This window comes from Mya arenaria, chromosome 1 (genome assembly GCF_026914265.1).
Source record: "Mya arenaria isolate MELC-2E11 chromosome 1, ASM2691426v1".
NCBI classification, from domain to species: domain Eukaryota; kingdom Metazoa; phylum Mollusca; class Bivalvia; order Myida; family Myidae; genus Mya; species Mya arenaria.
The window spans coordinates 8,864,698-8,886,935 of record NC_069122.1 but is presented as its reverse complement, the minus strand read 5'-3'; the positions used below and the strand labels follow the sequence as shown (position 1 = coordinate 8,886,935).

Genomic DNA, 22,238 nt, shown 5'->3' with positions numbered 1-22,238 from the left:
TCTTTGAATTTCCCCTTTGAAACGTAAAATGTCCGTGTGACAAAGCTTTAGGAGTGTTGCCAATTGAGGGACTTCTGCTAGCCTGAATTGAATCGATTAACAATAATCAAGAATGCCCTTACCTCACCTGTCTGTAGACATATCCATAAGAAAATTGCTACCATTGTCTCAATCGGTTGTATTTTATTATGTAAGAATGATAATGACAATAATCAAGTATGTCTCTAAAAGAGAATAAATGGAAATCGATTTCGTACTAAGATATAAAGCATGAACTATGTTTTTTGCAATTCCAGTGATTGGTCACCTAGTACACATTAAAGGTATTGTTGCATTTTTTGAAGGGCGAAATATAATCAAATTAGAGCTCTGTTGTTTTTATAATTAATTAAAATTTTGACTGAAAAATGCTCATTTGCCGAAAATTGATAGTAACGCTATTTGAAATTTAATCATAGTCTTGGATGTACAAAATTATGTTCAAATGACTATCTTATATTTAAAATTGACACAAATAATTTAGTTTCAATAAAGTTTTAATCGTTGCCGACATAAAATGTGTAGAAATACCTAAAGGAGATGTATTGGTACCTATTGCATTATATAATATTTATCATTTGAAACAAGAGGGCATTTACACTAATCCCCGTTTTTTTCCTTTCGAAGCCCAAACCATACTGCTGACTTTAAAGGGACTAGACACCAGATGGTCCATAAACTGGCAAATACAGTATTTCCTCAAAACAAGTCTTAAATTGCCAATACTATCTACGGAGGCCGATAATTAATCATCATTTAACAAGATCAAAAGAATAAACGCAACACTCATGTTGCTGTCTCAACTGAGCTTCCCCTTTTAAAAATAGAGAAATAATGGTTTCCAAGTTTAAATTATATCTGATTATGAGTACAGATAAATATATTGACGATTTTTTTAACTCACTTGGAGTTACGTGGTAGAAAACTCCAGTAAATTTCGAATTAGAAAAATGTGCAAAATCATCGAAAGAGGCATGTGTCGTAAGCGATGTGATACATCAATGAGATTCAATGCTTTGTACACAACGATGTCAATTTTAAGTAAGCATTAAATTCTTGAATACTTCTTTCCTGTATCTAAAAATATGTAACACAGAGAAGGGAAGCATGCTTGTTTAAAATATGTCCGTCTGTCGCGCACATTAAAAACGGCCATTGAATAAATATGGAGTTAATTATTCACGTGCATGTCGTTGAAAGAAGAATATTATGAATTACCATGTCTGACTCAATTATGTATTGCTTCAATATATTTGTATATATATATATTTTTTCAGAACAGACTTTGCCTTTCTAAAGAAACAACACAAAAGTTAATACAAATGGAATAAAACATTTTTTATGTTTTTTTAAGATAAATTTAAATATATATTTCAAGTTTGAACTGAAGGTTTCTTTACAAATTTAGAATACTCAAAATGGAAATGTCACTGAGTTTATCTACGGCAGCAATTCAATTCGTAAGGAAATTCGTATCAATAAATCAAATATTTATTTAACTATTTTCTCACACTTCAAATAACATTGTACAATTAGAGACCATTTCCTAATGATTTAAACCAACCAAAGTCTGTGGCTTTTATACAAAACATAAAAGGCGCACCGTTTGACCATCGACTTTTGAATTGGTACTTATACTCAATTCCAGTGTACATGAATAATTTAAATTTTGGTCAAGAAATTGAATACATCTACAAATAAAGCACAAAAATTTCTGATTTGACCACAATCCTCATTGCAGTCAAAGATATCTAGACTTAGTACGAAAAGTTGTTTCACAACTGAAAAATTGAGGCCAACTTACTGTTCACTTGTTGTTTTTGCTCTGTTATTATAGCCATGACAGACCATTAAAGGTTTTTTTTGATTTCATGATAATTTATGTTCTATAAAATTAAACGTTATTGGGGGTCACAGTGTCTGGTTTATCAAAACTATTATTGTACTTATTATCTTCTTACCTGAAATGACACTTGTTTAATTAAACTTTTTGTTTGAAATAATTATAAAAAAATAAAAATGGTATTGTAAATAATGATTATAATGAAAATGATATCAATTATAATAATGATATAAATAATAGGATACTCATGAGTATAATAATGATATAAATAATAAGGATACTCATGAGTATAATAATGATATAAATAATAAGGATATTCATGAGTATAATAATGATATAAATAATAAGGATACTCATGAGTATAATAATGTTATAAATAATAAGGATACTCATGAGTATAATAATGATATAAATAATAAGGATATTCATGAGTATAATAATGATAATGATACTAATAATGATTCTAATGATAATTCAATACTCATAAAAAGAGTATTAATGGTAACAATGATAATAATTCTTATAATGATAATTATCCCATATTTGGTTTTATTAAATACCATTGTTAACTGAACAATCATTTACGAAACTTGTTTCCAGGAAAAATAAAAGCAAATCGACAGCAACAAAATCTTAGCACACGCATTTTTTCCGAAAGCATGGACACTATAGCGTGCATACGCAAATAAATCAAAATTAACGCAGAGAACAGTGCCAAACCATTCAAAACTCATGACAGGTATTCCGTATTGGTCGTATTTGGATCTAAGAACGATGTAGCTAATCGGATTTCTGGTTATTAATGACTGAACAACAGAGTGAATGAAGTCAATGTGATATGACCATAAGATTAACATAAGTCAGCCCAAATTAACACAACATAAAAGCGAAAAAGGATACATGTAACTTTGTACTTTAATTTTAAACGAAAATCGAAATTCTTTCAATGTTTATATAATTATTTAATTTTCTCATATAATTATCTTTCAATATTTAGGGAATATTATGACAGGACTTTTTTCGATGTACTTCATCACGACTGACAAGTTCGGTGTATAAAGGCGTAACCGTCGAGACCGCGTTGCTGTTTGTGCTGTATTTTCACTGTTGGATATTGAAAAAGAAATGGATAGGCATATAATACCAGATTTTATCTTCATAAATTACAACACAAACGTAAATAATTGATTTCTTTGAAAGCTCTTGACAAGTGAATGCAATTAGTAAATGATGTATTGGTTTGGCGCTGAATGCTTGAAACTTCATATAGGTAATGATTTACTTAACAATGTCAAAACATCAAGAACTGTTTAATCGAATTCATCGCTGCCAGTATGTCGCCGCCTTACAAAATGGAGGCTATATTGATGATGTACATTGTCCCAAATTTTGTTTTCTAAATCGTTCAATTTAAATTTAATATCACTATCCATTAAAATAAAATTCTGAATTGGCGCGGAGATGCAATTCTCGTACACCTTAATGATGATGCTAGTATAACTTATCAAACCTCTTATGAATGAGAATGATCGAAACACGTACGACAGAAATGTCCACGGTAAAATCTCGGAAACGCATGTCCGTTTTGCAAGAAGTTATTATTCGTTTATCATAATTGTTACTCCTATTCGTAACTCCTATTCGTTTATCCTATTTGTTACTCCTATTCGTTACTCCTTTTTCGGCACGCCTATTGTTTATCATATTCGTTGCTCCTATTTGTTACTCATGTTCGTTACTACTTTAGGTTACTTCTATTCGTTACTCGTCTTTGTTAATCCTATTCTTTACTCCTATTGTTTATCATATTCTTTACTCCTATTGTTTATCATATTCGTTACTCCTATTTTTATCCTATTTGTTTCTTCTTATCGTTACTTCTATTCGTTACTCCTGTTAATTACTCCTACTCGTTACTCATATTCGTTACTCCTATTTGGAACTCCTATTCGTTACTTCTATTTGGTACTCATTTTTGGTACTCTATTCGGTACTCCTATTCGGTACTCTATTTGGTACTCTATTCGGTACTCCTATTCGGTACTCCTATTCGGTACTCTTATTCGTTACTCCTATTCGGTAGTCTATTCGGTACTCCTATTCGGTACTCTATTCGGTACTCCTATTCGGCACTCCTATTCGGTACTCCTATTCGTTTCTCCTATTCGTTACTCCTATTTGTTACTCCTATTCGTTACTCCTATTCGGTACTCCTATTCGGCACTCCTATTCGGTACTCCTATTCGTTTCTCCTATTCGTTACTCCTATTTGTTACTCCTATTTGTTACTCCTCCTCCTTTCTCTTATTTAGTACTCCTATTCGGTACTCTTATTCATTACTCGTATTTGTTACTCCTATTCATTACTCCTATTTGGTCCTCCTATTCGGTATTCCTATCACTCATACATGTTATGTAATAGCTCACTGTGAATTAAGTATCCTACTAATTTGTTATCGTAACATACAGCTCGTATTTCACATTGATGCAAGAGATAGCGAGGGAACGTGGGATGAAACTGTGCCACAAAAAAACTATTTCAAAATCCCGAATGAACTGAACCGAGATAACATTTGTTACCCACATTTTAATGTCGTCTCCAATTTGATTATGCACATCATGTCAAGTATTAGCAGTCTATTTTCGCCGAGGAAATTTTGAAAATGCACTGGTAATGTAATGAATACAAGATGGATTAGCTGTGTAGCCAAAAACAAGCTGTAAATAAATGAGTTAAATGGTTGACTGATATAGTGGTATAAGTGTCCGCCCTCACACACGAGGTTCGCTTGAAGACAGCTTACTTAAATGGGCCCGTTTTGTGGGTAAGAAAGCATCCCCATAATGACAGCATCAGCACCTAACCCCCGTTAGTGCTACTGTATGGCAAACAACTTCAGGTTCTCTTGGTATGAACCGCAACGCGGTTTAACGCAAGATACCGGGGAAAGCCAGGGAAAGACGAGGAAATGGGCCGTCCAGGTAGCTCCGCAGTGGCGGATGAATGCGGAGGATTTGTCTTCGCGCCCAAAATAGCGGTGAATGGTTCTTACCTAGGGTCCCTGAGGGTCGGGGGCATTTGGCATAGTCGAGATGTCATTTAAATAATGATGTAACAAGTGTCGGCTGTTCTTATAAGCAGACGTATTCCGCCGATATATATATATATTTAATCCTGATTAAGACGAGTTTATTGTGATACCATTAAATAGTTATTGAAGTAGTAAAGATAAGAATTGAATGCATCTGTTTCGTGCGTTGTTGCTGTTCGCATGTCGCCCACTTACTCTTGGGATTCAAATAAATCAAATGACGAATGATTTGTGGAATCAAAATGTACAAATCAAGGCCTATTATTAAAATACAAATTGCTATAATCGTGTGCCATGTCTCCTTAATACGACATAAACGAAACAAAAAGTGCGTACAGTCCTTTATTGAAACAGTGTTTTCTTTAATTACGTTCGGCCTGATATTCTACAAACAAAATTATTGTGTTCATTGTAAACTTTGTTCAATAAGAAGAAAAACTTCCTATGAACGACACTCTTTTTGTGACAATTTCATTCGTATGGATAATATGATGGAAACTATAGGATGCCAACGAGAAAAATGAGTCAAGCGAGTTCGAGCCAACGAGGAAAATGAGTAAAGCGAGTTCGAGCCAACAGGGAAATCGAGTCAAGCGAGTTCAAGCTAACGAGGAAAAATGAGTAAAGCGAGTTCGAGCCAACGAGGAAAATGAATAAAGCGAGATCGAGACAACAAGAAAATCGAGTAAAGCGAGTTCGAACCAACGAGGAAATCGAGTCAAACGAGTTCGAGCCAACGGGGTTGGACAGTATTTCATGACTACTCAACCACACTCGTGTCCCAACTTTTATCAGCAACCGCAAAATTTAAATATAAGACTATTTTTCACTTTAAAAGCTGCCTTTGATATGACTCTTAATTGTGTAACGGACCAAAGAGCTAGACTTAGTGTTCTTTTACAGAAATTAATCATATTTACGGAAATAAGTATTCCTAGAAAATGATAAGATCGTGGTAAATGTTAACCAAGTTATTATTAATTAATAAAGCGGTTTTCTTTTCAAAGGGAATTGGAGTCGATCTCTAATTAAGCAAAAATAAAACGTTCATTCTTCCATGAATTTTTGGAATTTCATAATACCGTATTTGATATGTTAAAAACTGATTGTCGCTTCCAAGAATGACCTTTTAAATCGGATCTTATTCAATTCATTTGTGTATTAGACCAATGGCAGCTGTTATTCGATTCAGAAACATAATATTTTACGGAAATTACTACGAGAATTTGATAAATATCGTTCATAGGAAGGGATTTGATTTTATTGATAGGAAAGGGGAAATATCAAATCCTTTCCTATGAACGATATTTATCAAATTCTCGTAGTAATTTCCGTAAAATATGATGTAACCAAGTCAAAATATCCAGAATCAACTAATGCTACTACGAGCATGTTCCCATATAAGTGAAACAATGGACTGGCGAAACTGATACAAACAAGTTTTCACGATAGTTACTTTAAAAGAAACTCAGCAACACAATTTGTACAAAAATTCGTATCTAATTTACGATCAAGAATACAACAGCAGTATATACTTCTTCCTTTAACAGCAGTATATTTTGAAATAAAATTAAGTACAGGTGACGCGTAGCACAGTTTTAGATGTGTATATATTTAGGGTTTATCTGAAGGGTCATGTAAGGGCGCTGTACCTTGTCATTCTTGCTTATAGCACCCTTCTGCCTTTATGGAGACCAGCATATGCATCCTTCTGTCTTCACAGAATTAAATAATGAAGAATTTCAACTATGTCTTCCGTTTTAACAAAACTTAAAAATGCAACACCGTTTTCCTTTTTGCAGGACCCCGTCCCTCTCTTACGCAGGACCCTGTCCCTTTTTGCAGCATCCCGTTCCTCATTTGCATTACTCGGTCCTTCTTACGCAGGTCCCTGTCCCTTTTTGCAGCAACCCGTTCCTCTCTTGCAGTTCCCGGTCCCTCTTACGCAGGACCCTGTCCCTTTTTGCAGCATCCCGTTTCTTATTTGCATTTCCCGGTCCCTCTTACGCAGGACCCTGTCCCGTTTTGCAGCAACCCGTTCCTCTCTTGCAGTTCCCGGTCCCTCTTATGCAGGACCCTGTCCCTTTTTGCAGCATTCCGTTCCTCTTTTACAGTACCCGGTCCCTCTTACACAGGACAATGCCCCCTTTTGCAGCACCCTGTCCCACTATCGCAGGTACCCGTACTATCCTACGCAGTACCAAGCCACTTTTTGCAGCACCCTGTCCCTCTTACTTATGACCATGTCACTCTTACGCAAAACCATGCGCCTTTTTGCAGCACCCTGTCCCTCTAACTTAGGACCATGTCACTCTTACGCAGACCATGCCCCTTTTTGCAGCACCCTGTCCCTCTAACTTAGGACTAGGTCCCTCAAACGCAGGACCATGCCCCTTTTACAGCACCCTGTCCCTCTAACACAGGACCATGTCACTCTTACGCAGGACCATGTCACTCTGACGAAGGACCATGTCACACAAACCCAGGACCATGCCCCTTTTTGCAGCACCCTGTCCCTCTAACGCAGGACTATGAACTCAAACGCAAGACCATTCCCCTTTTTGCAACACCATGTCCCTCTAACGTAGGTCCATGCCCCTTTTTACAGCACCATGTCCCTCTAACGTAGGTCCATGCCCCTTTTTGCAGCACCCTGTCCCTCTAACGTAGGTCCATGCCCCCTTTTTGCAGCACCCTGTCCCTCTAACGTAGGTCCATGCCCCCTTTTTGCAGCACCCTGTCCCTCTAACGTAGGTCCATGCCCCTTTTTGCAGCACCCTGTCCCTCTAACGTAGGTCCATGCCCCCTTTTTACAGCACCTGTCGTGCAGTACGTCAAGATAATTGCCCAGTATATGATGTATTTCTGACTTGGACCATCGATTTTTTTGGCTTTTATAAGCATACCAATTTGCTGACTTTAGGTTTTTGTATTTTCTTTATCATTCTGAACACTCAACAACTCCCCGCTAAATAACGCTGAGCATACAATCAATTTGGAATAGCCTTATATACATTCTCTGTAGTTACTTCCTGGTAACTTTTTTCGCAAATAATACGATTTTAAAGATTGGACGTAAAATTATGATAAAGCGTATTTTTTCTTAGATAACGTAACTTTACTGCCATTATCATAAATCAAGTTAAATCCACCTGGTAATAGAAAGAAATACCAGAAAACAAACTATGATCAGACAATCAAATACCAATAAACTGTCAAAGAGGACACGCAAGGAATCGTTAAATATTGTTTTTGTGCAAAATATATTTTCTCATTCACAAAAACGTAAACCATCCATGAACCGGTATTCTTACAGAAATCTTAAAATTGCCAATTGATCAATTATTTTTTTTTTATCTTCACAAAAAAATAAATCGTCCATGAAAATACTCGATTAATAAAACATTTTTCAAAACATAAAATATCAACAAATGAATATTCTACCAAGAGCTTATGAAACCCAATGGAAGAAAGAAAAGGTTTTGGGTTGATTGAGGCAGTTCATTGAAAAGAATATATATATATAAATTGCTAGATTTTCATCCCCGCCCGCCCTCTTTTTCCGCCGCCAATTCATTTTTCTTGACTGAAATAAAAATGTTGAGCTACTATATTTTCGTATCGGTCCGGAAATCTCCGGGAACGGCGTTTAATCATACCTACGGTATCGGTGTATTACATTCACATGTATAAATGGAAAATTGTTACAATCTTGTTCGTGGTTCGTCTAGAAACACATGTATATGGTCCTTCATGCAAAAAGAAATAGCATGGACAGATAATCAACCGTGAAACAGTCATCTAAGCAAAAACAAATGCAAGCAACTAAGTAGACTGTCTGAACAATATTGTATTTAACTACTTTTAAACGCAAAACAATCTATGTAAAATTAATAAGCAAAACATATGAACAATCCTCGACTATCATTGACCCTCACCAAAACCCAAGCTCGCAGAAGTATAGGTCATTTAACATTGTTCGGTATCATACGGAGAATATGTGGGCGAGTATACAGCTGGGAAACGATATTTGACGTGCCGTTATGTTGGAATTATCTAATATTATTGCCATAAAAGTAGTATGCATCTACAGACATAATGTGGGATAGAATTATCAAACTATTATTTCCAGAATCTTTTATTTTAGTTATAAAAGCAACTACTTCTGAAATTGTAAAAAAATATAGTCTCTCCTCACACAACCCTATATTGTTAACGTGATCGTATCAAAAAGCACGCAATTAATAGAAAGCGATGTCATTAAACTTTTGTTTTAGTGCATTTAGAAAGGTGAAGCAGCAAAAATATGAACGAAATTTCTCTTCGAAGCACTTAAGGGAGCCTTATAAAGATTGTTTGTGACTAGACATCTGATTGAGCAATCGTTAAACTGGTTTTGTTAAAGTTGTTTTAAAGGGCAAACTACTAGAGATGCCTACGATAAGTAGTTTAATTCCTACTCAAATTTTCAGGCAAATATCTAATGTAAGTCTATACTTATATAGCTTATCAATGGAAAGAAACAAACTTTGGCATTTGAAAAAAATCCATCTGTTGTCTGTTCCAAATTGACTTTAATGGACAACATCATATACTTTCTAGAAGAATTGCATACAGGTCATATTTCCAGACATGAACAATAAATATAGTCTCACACCGCTTTGAGACAATTCACAACTTATATTTTGTTTAATTACTGAAAGAATCACAAGAAAGCCTAACTTGATTAAATAACTATGGAAACTACCGGGACAACCGTCGTAGCCAACAAATTAAGGTGGGTCCTGTTTAACGGCAATCGCCATAGTGGTGTTAGTAGTTTATACTCCGGGTCCCGGCGTGAGCACATTGAGGGGTCCCAGAGTGACAGTGCAACCACCGCATAACCTATCTTGGGCAGACTATCAGGCGGTTAACCATTACTAGGAACTGACAACTTCTGTACATGTCAGAGGCAGTGGTACAGTGCGAATGGTCGTAGAAAGGATTTCATAACCAATCACAACAGAAGTGACCTAGTCCGCTCGGGAATTGAACCCGGGTTGTCCGATTCACAGTTCAACGCTCTACCGATTGAGTTTACCGGGTGGACCGGCAATCGCCATGCAGAGCTACTTCCCTTATAGTACAGATATCACTGCCACCATACAAATCACGTGACCACCATGGATATATATCACGTGATACATAGATAAAGATTGAAAATTATCTTTGATTTTGAATAGTTGTAGTGTTTTAATATCCATTCCATTTCATTAATTGAAATGTTCCAAAACTAGGAAAATAAAACAGAATTTAAAAAAGTATATAGCTGAATTCAAGCTGTTGTGGCCTATGGAGGCAGAGATCTATTCTGGTTGTCAGGGGAGATCACTGCTTAGGAGACTGGTTTATTTACGGTACAAAGCTAACGCCCAACTGACACCGTCTTGGAACGAGCCAATTGTTGCGAAAATCCACAGAAACCAGTTAAATAAAACTGCTGACAAAAATAAGATCGCAGAGTTTTACAATGAAGTTCAAAAATTGATGTTTTATGCATTTTTCTTAAACTGTTAGTAACGGTTTAAGCCATAAAACATTAATTTTCGAACGGGAATATGAAAATCTACGATCTGATTTTTGTCAGCAATATTGTATCATTGGTTTGCATATATTTGTGCAAAAATTTGCTTTTTCCAAGACAAAAAAATAAAAAAGTTGTAAAAATGGTAAATCTGTGAGAGTGCAGTTTTAAATGCGACACGAAGACTTAACTTATTTGTAACAAGGATTTCATGACATATCAATTACTATTTTCAGCTAATATATGTCCCGTCATTTGTGACTAGGTTGTATTTACCATATTTCGTTACAAAACAATGTTAACGTTTAAAGATCTGTGGCCTGTTTCAAAACGGTTTTCGCCGTAAATTGAAATTATCTTGAGGTCACATAATTGTTATAAATGTATGTATTAGTAACAACTGAACCTTAAAGAGGCTGTCTCACGTATTGGCACCAAACAATTTTTTTTCTGTAACGAATCTCAGGACAATTATCTAATAGAATGTGTTACGCTTTGATATCATAATTGTAAAAAAAGTACCAAAATGTAAAAAAAAAATTGTGTCGGAGACCGGGTTCAAACCCGTGTCGCCAAAATTGTAGTGCAACGTCGTACTTACTCAGCTACGAAGGCATACTATAATCGGGTGACATAATTAACGACCGTGTCAAGGCGGTGACCCTTGCCCAAATCAGTTATAAGCTAATTAAGCCTATAAGATTGAAGACGTTTCAAATATGGGGGCCTGATGTAGTCTTTCATGGTGATCATATCAAGTAAATGTACACACTATTAAACTACACCCATGGAGTGTCAAGAGACACATAGTAGGTTTTACTTGACGCAGTACGGACAGGCTGAAATGACCAAGAAATAACCTGTTGGTAACACGGAATTTAAGATTAATGTTTACAAGGTTTTGTTGACACCCAATAAAGGTAATTTGCACTCGTGTCATGTGTCATTCGTGACATTATATCTAATTACACTGGTGATGATGAGAAAAAGAGAAACATAATCTACTTAAGATGTATTCAACGAGGATCTTATTGACGTCTTTCCACAATTAGGTAAGCCACTCATAACACCTGCGGTCAATCTTCATTGATTTGATCATCCAAACAGCATCTTGCATTTGATCATCCCAATAACAGTTTAATCGTGTCAACATGATTTAAGCATCCTAATAGCATATTGCGTCATGTAACAATGATTTGAGCATCAAATTAGCATCTTGCGTCAGGTCACAATGATTTGAGCATCAAATTAGCATCTTGCGTCAGGTCACAATGATTTGAGCATCAAATTAGCATCTTGCGTCATGTAACAATGATTTGAGCATCAAATTAGCATCTTGCGTCAGGTCACAATGATTTGAGCATCTCAATAGCATCGTGCGTCATGTAACAATGATCTGAGCATCTCAATAGCATCGTGCGTCATGTAACATTGATTTGAGCATCACAATAGCATCGTGCGTCATGTAACAATGATTTGAGCATCTCAATAGCATCGTGCGTCATGTAACAATGATTTGAGCATCACAATAGCATCGTGCGTCATGTAACAATGATTTGAGCATCTTAATAGCATCTTGTGTCATGTAACAATGATTTGAGCATCACAATAGCATCGTGCGTCATGTAACAATGATTTGAGCATCACAATAGCATCTTGCGTCATGTAACAATGATTTGAGCATCCCAATAGCATCTTGCGTCATGTAACAATGATTTGAGCATCTCAATAGCATCGTGCGTAATGTAACAATGATTTGAGCATCAAATTAGCATCTTGCGTCAGGTCACAATGATTTGAGCATCACAATAGCATCTTGCGTCAGGTCACAATGATTTGAGCATCAAATTAGCATCTTGCGTCATGTAACAATGATTTGAGCATCACAATAGCATCTTGCGTCAGGTCACAATGATTTGAGCATCACAATAGCATCTTGCGCCAGGTCACAATGATTTGAGACTCGCAAAACATCATAAATCATGCCACTTTGATTTGAACATCTCTATAACATACTGGGTAATGTTGCAATGGTTCGAAGTTTTTTATAACATCTGAAGTCACACCAAGTCATTCCACAATGACTATATTCACTTATTTATTTTTACTTGACAATCAAAAGAGAGAAAATGGTTGAGGTAATAATTAAAGCTCATACGACACATCCGTCAGATACGTATTGTTCAATGTATTTTCATGAAATGATTTTTTTTAATCGAGTAAAATAAATAGCAAAGTTGGATACTTTTCCGTTTAACCTTATTATGCTTTAGAAAATAAAAGGACAAGACCAGTGACAAAAAATATATTACGCACTTGTTAAAGCTGAACTCTCACAGATTGATCGTTTTGACATCGAATGAGCCAATTTTTGCGTCAATGTTTGAAAACTAGTGATATAAGACTGCTGATAAAAGATGAAATCGCAGTTTGTTATATTTACGATTGAAAATTGATGGTAAAATTGCAAAACGCGTTACTTACGCTATAAGTAAAATGAAATTTTCGGCAGATTACAAAACGCTTAATATGATCTGTTCTATTGTGAATCATCTTATATGACTGAATTGAATGCATTGATACGAAAATCAGTTGATTCCTAGACAAAAACTAAATAAATCGAAAGCCTGATGTCTAAAGCTATGCCAAGAATACACTGGAACAAAGATTTTATGCCAAAAAATGAAAACATCTTATTAATAATATAAACGCCTAAAAATATAGAATGAATGGTATTTTGTTATTCTGTAGCAGGCAAATCATAGTATTTGAAGCATTAGCAACGCGAAACCTGAGATACAACTATTTTGACACTCAGACAATCATTTAGTTTCTTATCTCATAAAAGTAATATAAGAAATGCACCATTACAAATAAGCGTGCTTCAGGGTCACGTCAGGTTAAAATAACAAACCCTGCAGGCGATTGGACACTTGCGGTCGGTAATAATATCTGGAACATCTTGGGCTAAACTCAGAGTGAATATCATTATGTTACCTTCCTACCAGAGCCTCCATTATTTTGACCCACATTAATCTAATAACTATAGCGATCTAAAAATAGTTTTATTCAACTAAAAATAAAACGTCGGGATACAGAAATACAGCGCGGAAATAGCCAAACAAGCAAGAACTCATACTCGGACTGCAATACAACTAATCTATTTTTATGGTTTCGACGTTAATCTGCTAAAAAGAGCGCATTGAGACAAAAAAAAATGGGTTAAAACGACATGAATAAAAGTAGTTTTTTGGAGTTTGCGGTCTTAAAACTACCTGCGAGCATTCGCAGATAGTATAAAAAGGCAAAAAAAATCTGTGAAAGTGCAGCTTTATGGAACCCAACCCATCGATAAGTCAGCTCTGATAACTTTAGCATTATAGTAGTATTATGCCTGGTGACCCCATAACATAAAAGTACCATTTGCAAGGTAATATTGGAGGTAAACTACCTTGGTCTTTAATGCAACTAATATTGGAGGTAAACTACCTTGGTCTTTAATGCAACTAATATTGGAGGTAAACTACCTTGGTCTTTAATGCAACTAATATTGGAGGTAAACTACCTTGGTCTTTAATGCAACTAATATTGGAGGTAAACTACCTTGGTCTTTAATGCAACTAATATTGGAGGTAAATTTCCTATGTTGTAATTCTTAAAGATTTAAAAAAAAATATATTATTTTCGTTTCATTTTTTATTTTACATGTTCCATTCGTGCGAATGAAGCGCTATCAAAAGATATAAAAAATATTATGGAGTCACATGGTGCATATTTCAATAAAGATTTCGGTGATATTAGTCGTTAATTTGAAAGATCGTAGTGTCATAGTTCCATTGTTTTGCTACATATTTCACTGAGTTGAATATTAATAAGCCAGAAATGAAAATAAACACATAATTGAGAAAATAAAAAGGCCTCTTTGTTGCAAAAAAAACAAAACCTCATTGTTGCCAGTTTGGACGTTTATACAGATTTAAAATACTTGAAGATACGAGAAAATACTTCATTGAAACGACCCAAAGGCATCACAATTACACTATATCTATTTGTAAATGACGTATGAATATGTCAGTGTGTGTCTTTGTTGTTTCGTATCATCCTTCTGATTTATAGCAAAACATGTTGACAACAAGGATTACTTTGTTCAAAAGTATGATTAACAACCTTCAGAACAGAACTTTAACATTTTAATATGTACGACCTTCGCAGTAATGTAAACAAATTCTGCCAACATTACATATGGTGTTTGAATGTTTCACACACTCGTATACAATCACCTTCCACCGTGGTGTGAAGAATGGGGTCCAACATCAAACGATCAAGAATTTCTTAATTTTTTAGTGACAGTTACAGTTAATATTCAGGATTTTACTTGTTAAAACATATACACTTTCCATAAACTGGCCAATTAAGTTTGTTTTATTTTCGAATTAGATGGTATAATTACTCAGATGTATTAAATGGAAAACGCGGTCGTACGACTAGGGATGAAAGATCCCCAGTTCGATCCCTTACGCAGACGAAACATTTTAATATCGTTTTGTAATGTTAGTTCCTGACAGTGAGGCTGTGATTTTTTACGTAAAATTGATTTCATGTTATTACATACAACATGTATAGGTTTTTCAAAACATTCACACATATTTAATATTTGAATACATAATGAACGTAGCATATGGCCCATTAACATATTGTTCCAGAAAACTCGTTCAAGAAGATTAAAACGGAATGAGATGCATTCTGATGTGAACGTTCCAGTAGTATAACTCCTTGCCACTTCTAGGTGAAGTGGGAGTGCATACGTGCCAAATAAAAAACCTCAATTAGTTCAGTAACGTCACAAACTGCGCACGTCAAACAATGATTTATTAACAATCGTATTTGATACTTCATAGACATTTTCTCAGGTAGCGTTTTGCCCGACGCATAGTTAATTACATTTCTGTTCCACGATGCAACAATACTACGCATTTTTGCCTCAGTGTTTCTTAAGAATTGATCACTGGAACTAAACTAGCATCAACATAATAGATAACAGCATCTTAAAGTGACACTCTTTTTCAAAATCAATACATTCACATGTATAACAAACATCAATTTTGACTGATAAAACTTTCACTACTTACTAAATAATGCATTTATGGAAAATATTTATTACTGATAACTGGATTGTAACCGTGTATTTAATAGCAGAAAGCGCAATAATAATAAATGATTGGTGAATGCTAAAAGATTTACTGTGGTCTCATAAGGTGGAAATACAGTGTTTTATGCACATTTCTTTCAAATTAAACTCGGTATCCTCCATAAGAACCATTGTTTTGGACAATTATTCATCCTTTTGGAATATTAAAACAATATTAATTGTGGTAAATCTTATCTGGGAGTCAGAGTACATCTTTAAGGGACCTTATATCGTGACTCTATTCCTTATTCTGAACACACTGGAGTGTGCGTGTTTTTTTTTCATTTTTGAAAAAAACAAAATAAAATTTTATCAATACCAATGATACGTACAATAACTTAACCCAATTTTACATATAACATACTACAATGTATTTTTTTAACAACTACAATATCATAACCATTTGTCCCTTAAAGCGACTCGCTCATGGTTTGTAAAATGCACTTTTTTAATTACGAAACAAAGTGTGGCACATCATAAGGAGTGTTAAAATAAAAATACCAAAAGCTGGAACCCTTCAGCAAATGTTGATATTTATCGTCTTTGAAGAACACAATTTTCATTTAGCGTTTATAACGCGATTGAAAATTCATAACGGCTTCCGGTCCCGGTGGCCGTGTGGGCTAGCCGGCTGTTTTCTTTTTTTCTTGACATTACCGGCGTGTGTTCTAACCCCACTAAAACCCCATTAAAACCAAAATCCTTTTTTTATGCTATAACTGTATTTTTTCTGCAATTTCGATATCATAGAGTAGAATAATAATAAATAAGTGTTATATAATGCATTACCGGGAAAACTTATTTTTAGTCCAAAAACATGAGCGAGTCACTTTAAATGATTAACAATGAAATACATATATGCAGAAGCGTGACAAAGCACTAGGTTGAAAGCTTTAATTTCAATTAAATCTACGTACACTATTGTGCATGTTTTACATGATTTCTTTCATGCGTAACATATTTGGTCTTTTTTTTTAATTTTGACTTTGCTCAAAATTGGTTGAACTGAATTAATTGTAAATGTTATATCGAAATAAATATTGTTTAAACCAAATACATAAAAAAATTAAATATTTGTTTAGCATTTATTTATAGATATAAACAATGACTTACCTTAAAGTCTTTATACGCCTTTTATGAATTGTATTAGTCCAATGCACAAATAACTTCCTAGACACTAATACCTATATTGTAACGTTAGCTTTTAAGTTCAGAAAGTTAGAATATCTTCATTCAGCGTGTCTCTCAGTAGATAATAGCAACTGAGGAAATTCTGTCATTCACAATTTCGCTTTGTCTTCACGCGTACAAAAATGTCATGTGAAAATATCCAATACAATGACTTTCAACAAAGAATAAAAATGATAAATCTGCAGTACATAAATAGAATATTCCTTTACAAATTAGTCCTATTTTACTTCGGCAATTGTGTGATATATGGCTTAAATTACAAAGTGTTAAACATGCAAAAACTCTCGCTTGCAGTTATAAGGTTCTGTTCATTTTCAATGGGGTATGAAATGGCGTTATTCTTTCTCTATTCAGTTGAAGTGGTACCAATTATTCGTGTATTATTATCCTTTCGTCATACAAGGTTATTTACCGCTGTTCAGTAACAATGACTTCATACTCGAACATAAATTGGGTTATGATTTGCAAATAAAAGTCAAATGTTCACTTTAAGCAGTGATTCAAACATGCCAACGGAATGGTTTCAATCGAATATCAATTCAAGTTTTAATTAAGTTAACTCTATAATTTGAATACATAAATGATAAGTTTTTTTTTTGTTTTTTTTTCGCTCTGATTTATTTCTTAATGAATGAATACATGTTTAGTTTTTCTAATGACTTCATTAAATTTATATATTATTAATTTAAATTTTATTGAATTTAATTTGTAAAATCACGTTTAATTAAATGTGTCATTATTGCGTCCTTCAGAGCGTATATTTAATTTCACACACCAAAATAGCGTATATGTTATAATATCATTTAATTACTGCCATATTTATTATCAGTTTAAACCCTACCACATAATTATTCACCTTATAAATACGTTCACACAACCTACAATGGAACAAATACAGTCCAAGATTGAGTAAAAACGACGGTCTGCAGGTTTCAATTACAAATAATTACACCGATCTAGAATTGTGCCTGTCTTGGGGAATGCCGATATTGAGGCCCGATGGTGATTCCAATACATGATTACCAAGCGTTGAAATGCTTATATTGAGGCCCGATTGTCGTTCCAATACATGGTTACAAAGCGGGGAAATTCTTATATTGAGGCCCGATTGTCGTTCCAATACATGGTAACCAAGCGAGGAAATTCTTATATTGAGGCTCGATTGTCGTTCCAATACATGGTTACAAAGCGGGGAAATTCTTATATTGAGGCCCGATTGTCGTTTCAATACATGGTTAACAGCGGGGAAATTCTTATATTGAGGCCCGATTGTCGTTTCAATACATGGTTAACAGCGGGGAAATTCTTATATTGAGGCCCGATTGTCGTTTCAATACATGGTTAACAGCGGGGAAATTCTTATATTGAGGCCCGATTGTCGTTTCAATACATGGTTAACAGCGGGGAAATTCTTATATTGAGGCCCGATTGTCGTTTCAATACATGGTTACAAAGCGGGGAAATTCTTATATTGAGGCCCGATTGTCGTTTCAATACATGGTTACAAAGCGGGGAAATTCTTATATTGAGGCCCGATTGTCGTTTCAATACATGGTTACAAAGCGGGGAAATTCTTATATTGAGGCCCGATTGTCGTTTCAATACATATATGTATTTCTTTAGACCTTTCTTTTATGGATAACTCGTGAAAGTGCAAGCACTTATTTCCAACGGGGTCCTTTGTTTTTGAGACAGCACGCGAAAGAGACAGTGGTAGGATACAAGGAGTCCGGATGCGATACCCTAGCTCTTTTTCGAAGAGACCCCTTGATTATTTTACGTTCTCGGTGTAAAGCACCGATACACGGGGTACAACATTTCTAGGTTTAACCAGTACTGAGTACACCACTTTTCCCGGCACTACCCTTTTATTGCCAAGCGCCAGGCAAAGGAGCTACTTGTACCAATTTTTAACGTCTTTCGGTATGATGCGGCCAGGGATCGAACCCTCGACCTCCCGCTCCGTAGGCGGGCGCCTTAACCACTAAGCCATGGAGACGGTTAAACATGGTTAACAAGCGGGGAAAATCTTAAATTGAGGTCCGATTGTCGTTTCAATACATGGTTACCAAACGAGGGAGATCCTTTTGACAGCGATATCGTATTATACTTCTAATGTTTCCAGTCCTCATGAGAAACGCGGGTTATTAGTTTATGTAAACAATTATTTGTCATTATTAATGATGAACATGAGACAGTCAGCGAGTTCACTCATAGTTTGTTCGTTAATTTTCAATGAAGTGGAAGGTTCTTATTAAGCGCCATTGTGTTATATTGACTTATTTGCACGTTATGATAGGTAATAAATTATACTAGATACATTATATATATATTAATGTGGCACATATTTCGTATATGGAAAGAAAGCAACAGAAATAAACAGGTCGATACCATTGTAATATAGTTTGTGGGAAATGAGCCAGACCAACTTAACTTTTCATGACGGATAGTTATATAATGTGAACGTTCTTGTGATATTTCATATCCGGTCACCGTTTAACTTCATTCCGTTAACACTTCATTAGAACCGTGGAAAATACACTGACAAAATGTCGTTTTCCACTGACAAAATGTCGTTTTCATAAATATTATTATCGATGCAGGATCACACTCCTTCCAATGAAATCGCATGTTACAGTTTAATTCTCTACAATTTAAAAAATACTCGTGACGTCATACAGGGGTTGTGTGGCCATTGGCCCTAATTCCGAAGAGGTCCTCATTCGGCACCAATCAAACTGCTACATTACGTCTTCAAAATTATGAGATTTTCCTAACGGAATTTCCGATGGCACTCAATATAAAAGAACAAAATAGTGTACAAGATGAATCTGACGATGGTGATCTTTGTGGAGTTTATTACATGAAGGACATGGAAATAGGCTTTCCTCGGGATCATTGAGTATGAATTTAATGTGTGTTGTTTTTGCTCACTGTTGTTTATCGAACACAAGAATTTTGATCTCATTACCACCAAACTATATTACATCTTTATGCACCAGTCAATTGTTACCCCCCCCCCCCCCCCCCCCAGGTCCAGGGGTATACCGGGGATAGCCGGGGAAAAGGGCCGTGTTTTTACTTTCCAGGTGGCCCCGCAGAGCCGTGTGACCGCGGTGGTTTTGTCATAGCGCCAAATTAAGCCGAGATTGGGTCTTATATAGAGTCTCTGGGGTACGGGGGCATTCTGCCGGGGTTTAACCATCAGTTCGTCCCTGCAGGGCGGGGATTTTACCCGGGGTTGGCTGGACCGAAAGTCAAAGTCCCGGCTATTCCCCCGACCTGGGGGGCGTGGTTACAAATGACTGGTGCATTAAGACATCGGTATTTTTCCGACTAAAATCCTTACGGTAAAATGTACTTTGATGAGAAAATCATAGAACACTGTCGGCGATATTTCATTAAATAGTTCAATTATTCATTAATTATACCATGGTTTATGTATAACAATCCATTTTGACTATAATTGTGTTAATTTATATTGAGTTGAAAATCACAGCGTTTTTAAATAACACTCGGATCCCTCACAATGTATTATGATTATGATTTCTAGAGAGTATCAAATAAAGGTAACAGTTGTTGTTGCTGTTGTTGTTGTTGATGTTGTTTTTGTTGTTGTTGTTGTTGTTGTTGTTGTTGTTGTTGTTGATAGTGTTGATCTTTCTTTTACTGACTGTCTTTCAGAACGACTGCTATTTGTATACTTTGGCGTATTAATTGTTTCTAAAGAACTAATCTTCCAGATATTTAAATATGTTCGAATGTCTTGTTTAACTATATTCGTGTATACATGTCATGCTGACACCTAACACATATTTACAGCTCAACATGAACATCGCGACTACTGGGACAAGCAGAGGAGCCTTAGAATTAGCCAAAAACCTGTTTAAAAGCACCGAAATCAAGGTCGAACAAACTCCAAATAAGCGGCACATCGCTTCAAGACAAAACCCACCATCAGGGGCGGGCTGAACCAGGATTTGTCTTAAGAGAGGGCGTAACTTTTGGGCGTAAGCTTTTAACTTGCGCTTCTCCCTCAGAACTGAGATTCATTTGGATTAAAGTGTTTGCAGGGGGCTTGTACTTTTAATGATTCCTTGTATGAAATAGTGCATTATGGACGATTTTAAGGTGGGGGGGGGCACCGGCTGGTCGGCCCTCGGTCCCCTAGATCCGCTAGTGACTATACCACTTTCAAAATATCGTTATTGATAAATGTTGGGGTTTCCGCCTTGGCAAGGTCGTTGAAAATTAAGTAGGAACAAACTTTGGGGGGGGGGGGGTGAATCCTGCTGACCCGATTAGTGACAGAGTGTTTGTAGTTTTTAAATCTAAAGCTTTTTTCTTGGGTTGCAGTCTATTTTCAGCTTCTTATTTTCGTAAATCTTATAAAGGTCATACATCATTGACTTCATTCACTCTATTGGTCAGTCATTAATAAAAATAATCCGATTAGCTACATCGTCCTAAGATCCATTTAAGTCTTAAATTGAATACCAGCCCTTATTCATAAGTGAAATTCTTTATGACATTTAGAAACTGATTTTGAATGTTCACCACATAAAGTTAAAGTATTATAACTTTATAAGTAAGTAAGTAAAATGAGAAGGTCAAACCTCTTCTTTCTAAAATGTCGCGCTGAGACCTTTAAAATATTAACTGTAACTTGCTCCTTCAGCTAAATGATCCTCAATGATCCTCAAGCCCACGTATTAAGCTCAAAAAGTGTTTTGTTGTTCAACGAACGATCATTTTTGCATTCGGAAATCCTCGGCCATTTTTCATCGAAGACAACTTCAGATGTATATAAAAGGTTTACAGTATCATATATCTTTACATATCATATATCTTTACATTTAAATACGCTGCAAGTAGATCGGGTAGTTATTTCAATTAAGCAACTTAACTAAATGGCTTTGATCTTGGGAATCTCAATTATTCATGCAATAAAACACTTTACTTACAATCAGTTTAAACTTAAATATACAAACTACACGTTAACACACTAAAAATAATTAATTTTATTATTTTAAGTTTTATTTAATGTTTTACGAACTACTTCTACTGATGTACCGGATGACATCCGAGGTTAGTTCGATGGAAATTGGCCGAAATGTTCCGAATGTCATTTTTGCACCCTTTTAACATGCCGACGAACCTCCCTGATGTTATTATACCGTAATATATACCTTTCAAGAGAATCGACCTAACACGGTAAACATTCAAATAAAATTATATCAATTTCTTCTGTTTACATAAGTGGTCCACAATACAGGAGTTCGGTTTGAAGAAAAAGTCAACACAAACTATAAAGAAATA

At 35.3% G+C, this 22,238-nt stretch overlaps 1 protein-coding gene across 3 annotated transcripts in view; it reads right to left on the bottom strand.

Moving 5' to 3' along the window:
- Window positions 1–17,071, bottom strand: part of LOC128238599 (parathyroid hormone/parathyroid hormone-related peptide receptor-like) — a 96,484-nt gene extending 79,413 nt beyond the window's left edge. For all 3 annotated transcript variants that reach the window (XM_052954723.1, XM_052955057.1, XM_052954889.1), the window contains exon 1: window positions 16,842–17,071. The gene's annotated coding sequence lies outside the window, so the exon portion shown is untranslated. The remainder of the gene's footprint in view (window positions 1–16,841) is intronic.
- Window positions 17,072–22,238: the final 5,167 nt, after the last annotated feature.